Source organism: Marmota marmota, unplaced genomic scaffold, assembly GCF_001458135.2.
Source record: "Marmota marmota marmota unplaced genomic scaffold, marMar, whole genome shotgun sequence".
NCBI lineage: Eukaryota > Metazoa > Chordata > Mammalia > Rodentia > Sciuridae > Marmota > Marmota marmota.
The window spans coordinates 32,133,222-32,138,925 of NW_025999842.1; the positions used below are offsets into that span (position 1 = coordinate 32,133,222).

The 5,704-nt window shown below is 39.3% G+C and overlaps 1 long non-coding RNA gene across 1 annotated transcript in view; it reads right to left on the reverse strand.

Moving 5' to 3' along the window:
* Nucleotides 1–4,468: 4,468 nt before the first annotated feature.
* The window catches only part of LOC125612645, a 27,295-nt gene continuing 26,059 nt past the window's right edge, over nucleotides 4,469–5,704 (reverse strand). Inside the window, exons 3-4 of the long non-coding RNA XR_007343146.1 lie at nucleotides 4,977–5,101; nucleotides 4,469–4,831 (exon numbers count right to left, since the gene is read on the reverse strand). This is a non-coding gene — a long non-coding RNA (uncharacterized LOC125612645). The remainder of the gene's footprint in view (nucleotides 4,832–4,976; nucleotides 5,102–5,704) is intronic.

The window sequence follows — 5,704 nt, forward strand, 5'->3', positions numbered from 1 at the left end:
GGGCCCCAGGCTCCTTGCCGGAGTGTCCGAAGGGAGGGGTGGGACTGGTCTGTCTCTGGTTGGTTTCAGCTCCAGGTTCGCTATTTCATGAAGGCTTGGCGAGAGACCTCTTCCTAGAGTCCCTGCACCGCTCCTGCTGCACTGCGCCTCGGAGGCTATCTGCCCTGACGCAGGGGCCGCGTGCAGGCAGCCGACAGTCGCCGAGTCGCGCGGGCAGCGGCTGGCGGGTCTGGACCTCTGCGCTGCGTGGTGGAGATTCACTCGTCTAGCGCAAACTATCACCTCCAAAAATCCTACCAATTCCCGGCCGGTCTCTCTTTAGTGGAATTTTGCTAGGAGTTTCTCAGCAGGTCGAATCTAAGTGTATCCATGCATCTCTCTGACCCCGTTGTTGAGGAGGTACTGAAAGCGCTGCTTCCCCACTTGCCGCCATGTTGGATCTATTATGCTCTTTTCTCTGCCCCAGAAGTCCCTCTTGTATATACACACATACGTTTATCACAGCACAGATCACGTGGGAGCATAGTGTGTCCCTTAAGTGTAGAATATTCAATGAATGCTTGTTTAATTGAAAAAAAAAAAAGAAAAAAGAAACATTTGCCTAAGTGGAGAAAGAAAGAAACTACTAAAATCATCTGAATTTTTCTCCCACTTGGCTTCTATTCAGTTAAATTCCTCAGAGCTTTTTCCTTTGAACTGCTATTATGGTCCACTCATGATCATATAATAGTGTTACTGAGGTTTTGTAATTTAAAGGTAGAACTTTATGGCTATGTGTCACAAAGCTAGCATTGTGTTTTAGTCTAGCTTAACAGCTATAAAATAATAATTTGATTCTATAAATGAAAGCTCACCTCTCACATTTATATATAACTTTAATAATCATTAATTCTACATCTCTACAAAATAGTTTGATACTATGGTGGACAGGACAAAATTTAGAATTTTATAGGAAGTCTTCCTTGAAGTTGACATTGACCAATAGTTTTTGATCCTAGGTTCTTTTTCTTTTCTTTCTTTATCTAACTGGTGTTTCAACCATGCTTCAGGTCTTTGCATTGCTCTTGAGCATTTCAGTAATTTTGAAGTGAGGTTGAAAATACTTAAAATAAATTTGACTATATTACAAAGAAAGTTAGTTTCAGGAATTCTACATGAGTGCAAAAGCTTTACAGATCAAAGTGAGAGAATCAGGCAGGTGTTCTGATTCTAAGTCCAGAGATCTGATCACTTCTTGTCTGGTTTCTTATAATTCCAGATACTACAAGCTTCTGTATATTTTTCACTTTTATAAAGATTTTTTTTCATGAGCTATGTAATACAAACAATCTCAGTGTAACTACAGAAATAGAAGTGAATAAACAATATCAGCCATAATTCATTTTTAATCCAGGGAGTATATTCTCCTAAACTATTGGCAGTGGCAATTTCAGAGTTTTCATGCAAGAATGGCCCACAGGCAAAATCCTATTTGGAAGTGGAGAATTATATGGTTGTCTTGAATAGGCAGCCATAGCAAGCCCACTCTTTGTTTGGCATAGATTTTATGTGTATTTGGTATGTTTAGAGGACTTATGGAGATTGGGGTAGAAGACTAAAGCACTGTCTCAGTCACTTGGTGTTGCCACTGGGTCCTGGCCAGTTACTTCCTATGCCTGAGTTTCTACCTCAGCTAGGTAACATGCTTGCTGCAAGTCACAGTACTCAAGGGCAAGGACTGAGCAGAAGCCTGCTAATTGACCAGACCACTCATGTATGGCTGCCAATTGGCAGTTTCTTCTGGAACAGTAGCAAGCTGCTCAGTGAAACAAGTCACTCTAGACCAACCTGAGACCCTTCCATCCCCCGAGGGGAGCACAGCAGAGCACTTAAGACTTTGCCAACCACAAGTCTGAAGACTTAATTTCTCCAGGGAGGAGCAGCCTGCTTCACAAACCAATAAAATCACACAAGAAGAAATCTAGGCTATGAAGTATCTCTTTGCAAACTCACAGTGTCATACAGGTAGAAGAATTAGATCTATGTTTATATCACCTCATTTTGAACAAAAAAAAAAAAGAAGAGAAGGAGAAGAAGAAATTTTATAAGATAGAATACGAAAGTTAATAATCAGTTTTCAGTTGAAAAGTTCCTTGGAGGACAAACAAATGATAAATATAGACCTGGAATCTATTTTATCTCTTGGCTGAGTTTACTTACATGTCATATTATGTATAATGCATTTTATAGACACATGTGCATGATCAAATTAATTATACATTTGTAGATACATAAGCACTTTGATTTTGTGAGGTAAGCAATATAAATGTAGGAACCTTGTTTCTAAGCTGTTGGAAAAATGGGACCAGAAAAGATTATTGCTTCCTCTAAGTCAATCTCCTTCCAGACTTCTTAACTTCATGGTCTTTCTCCTTCATTTGACAACATTGGAGCAAAGCCTGAGACAAGTATTGCTATGCGTGCCCACTAATAATATATCAAGTTGGTATCATTTCTTGAATTGTAGAATTCCTTCCTCTTGGAAAGAAATACAGTCACAAAAGATGACTTAAATGTAAGAAAAAGAAAGGAGAATTGGAGAAGAGAGAGACTAGATTTCATTACTTTGTTTGGCTTTGATGACATTTGAACAAATAGGGAGACCATGGCTTCATCTTCTACATGTGGGCATGTGGGCCTGAAGTGTTTTTAGTGTCTCTTAGTGAACCAACTTTCTGATTTGTAAGTAGAAACTTGGACACCAATGTAGACATGTTCCTAAAATGGTAATTCCATAACATAAGGGTTAAATTTAAACCCCAATTAAAAATTACACATTTCCATACTTTTCCATGATTTAGAAATGATGACATTTGATTGAATTGATTGATCTCCAAGAGAAACGGCATACCAAAGTTTGTTTCCAATAAACTTTACAATCATTTCCACAAAAATAAGAGTATTTTTTCTTGTTTTCAAAACAATTATAATAATTATTTCCAATTTCTCTTATTTTTTCTTCAAGTTCTGAGATCGTTAATAGAGTGAAGATAACTGAAATAAAGTATCCATAGAGATATGTCAAGTTAAAGTCTCACTCAATTTCCTGGACAACTGACCACAAGAATGTCATTTGTCTGTACTGAAGGGAAACTGTATCCTGAATGCTAAATCGTGGCTATTCTTAGAGGTAGGGGGCTTTCCTTAACATGAAAACTAAAGAATTAGACATTCAACTCTCACGACATCCTTTTATTGTCTGCCTTATAGGTTTGTTCACAGACTTAAATACTTGGGAAAATGTTTTGCGAAGAAAAATATGAAATGCTTATTCGTGGGAATTCTTTACTCCACCCAGGAAACGATAAATGGTACTTAAGAACTACTCTTTAGGAGTGAGCTGTTTATTGAAATAAGGGAGGCTAATTGTCAAAAATGATGAGAAACAAATGCGAATGCCCTGTTTGGAGCTCTGGCCACATGGAACATTTAAACAAGCATATGCTGTGTTTCAAAAGAAGAGGCATAGTTTTGGAAGGTGCCATTTTTTTTGGAAAAAAGTATTCAGTGTAAGAAGAAAAAAAAAAAAGACATGGTCGCCAACAGCAGTTACAGAAGAGGGAAAAACAAACATGGATCATGACTGCCAATGTTGATTTCTCTGAAAAGTTGAGGCTTCACTTTGACATCAGTTGAGTGTTGTTTTTTTTTAAATAACCTTTATTGATAGCATGATTTTATTCTGTTGAAGGCACATCTTGAAGGGGTGAATGTGTGAGAACTGCTGGAGAAAGGACAGAATTCTCTGTGGAGGTGAGATGTATAGTTGTGCTTGGCCAAGTTCTCAATCTTTCTAAGGTTTTGTCGTTAGTTCCCAGAACAGTCCAGTAGTTTCTCAAACTTGGTACTAATGACAATTTGGACAGATAATTCTTTGTTGAGAGATGCCTGTTCTGTATATTGGAGAATGTTTAGCAGCAGCCCACCCTCTACTTACCAGTAGCAACTCCAACCCAGCTATATTAACCCAAATTATCTGTAGGCATGGTCAAATGTCCCTGGGGAAAGAGGGAGGTGGTTCAAAGAGGGAGGTGGTGGAGGGAATTCTTCCCAGTATATCCACTGCTTGATCTAGGTTTTTCTGATAAACCATGTATTATTTAATATTTACGAACATTTTCAGCAAAGGTGAAAACTTTACAGTGACAAGACAAAATAACCATTGTCTTAGATGGGTCACACTACAGAAGGTCAGTAAATTGATGATTCTTCCATTCTTCTCATCAACAGCTCTACTTCTAGTACTTCTACAGATCATCTGCAGTCTAGAATACTAGTGAAGCACATGAACTTGAGAGCCAAACTGATGTGGATTTTGGACCCAACTCCATCAATGAGGGAGGGCTTGTTATTTGACCTCTCTGAGCCTCAGTTTTTCTCATCACAAAATGGGGTCAACACTGACTTCAGAGAATTCTTGCAAGGATTAGTTAAAATGACATATCTTAATACTCATGCCTGGTAATCCCCTAATAAATCATCAATTTGTTATTATCTGTTATAATAATTGCACCACATTCAGTTTCAGTGAAGTAGGTACATCATCCCTTTGTTTAACCACTAAACCCATCATGACTGACAGATCTCATTAACTGGAACACATTTAAATAATCATACAGTAGGATCTACAAATAATTAGACCTCTTTCCAGCTTTTATTTTGATTGGCCTTTAGTTACCTTCATGTCGGATGCACTTAGTCGCTTGTTTCTCAGCCATCAGCCCACAGTTTTTGTTTTTGGCAGGAGGGCCTGGTGAAACAGTCAGCATCAACTTCACTTCAGTTTGACAAACTGCAGAGTTGTTTCAATAAACACAACACACCGAGATGTGTGCAATTAGGAATGGGCAAGTGTTGACCAAGAATGTTCTACTTATCCCACCAGGTCCCTGTAGCCCAGTCAATCACAAGGAGATTCAGGTTGCTGAAAACCTCACCTTAAACAGAAATGCACCAGCCACAGGAGAGGGGTTGGGAAAGACTCTCACAGCTGTCAAGAGCAGATGATGATTCAAGTGACAAGAAGAAACAGGCCCATCTAGGGTGTCTCCTGCTCATTTTGCTGAAAAATATCCAAAGACCATACTTCTTAGCATTGTGAAAGGAGACCAATGACTACTATGAGAAACGAAATATTCTTCTTTGCAAAAGCCTCCTGGAGGGATTAGTATGTTTACAACACTTGGGGAATGGCCAAGCTGGCGTGTCTTTCAGCACAGCATGAAAAAGTGATCAAGACCAGTTTACAGTGCATGTTTTTTCTATAGGGAAACATTCTAAATATCTCTCCAAGAGCGGCGTCACCTGGAGAGCTCTTTGAAGAATTCTACCAGGGGAAAGACGATGGCTCATCTACAATCCCTGACACTTGGCAGAATCATCTGCTTCAGCCAGTTGTGCAACTTCACAAAGACCTCATCTGGGGACCTGAAGAAAACATTTTTGGTCTTCAGTTTGGCCTAAAAAGTAAACCAATGGATAACCCCTGTTGCCTGTCTCTTCAGGCCCATCTCCAAGTCAGGGTACCTAGTCATTTGTATTTGCAGTTCCTTCCTGGGAGCAAAAAAACAAACTACTGCTCACATCAGCTTAGGCTGAAAACAGATATTGATCCACTTAAAGAAGGGCAGGGTTGGTTCAGGAAGGGAAGATTCCTCCCCCTATC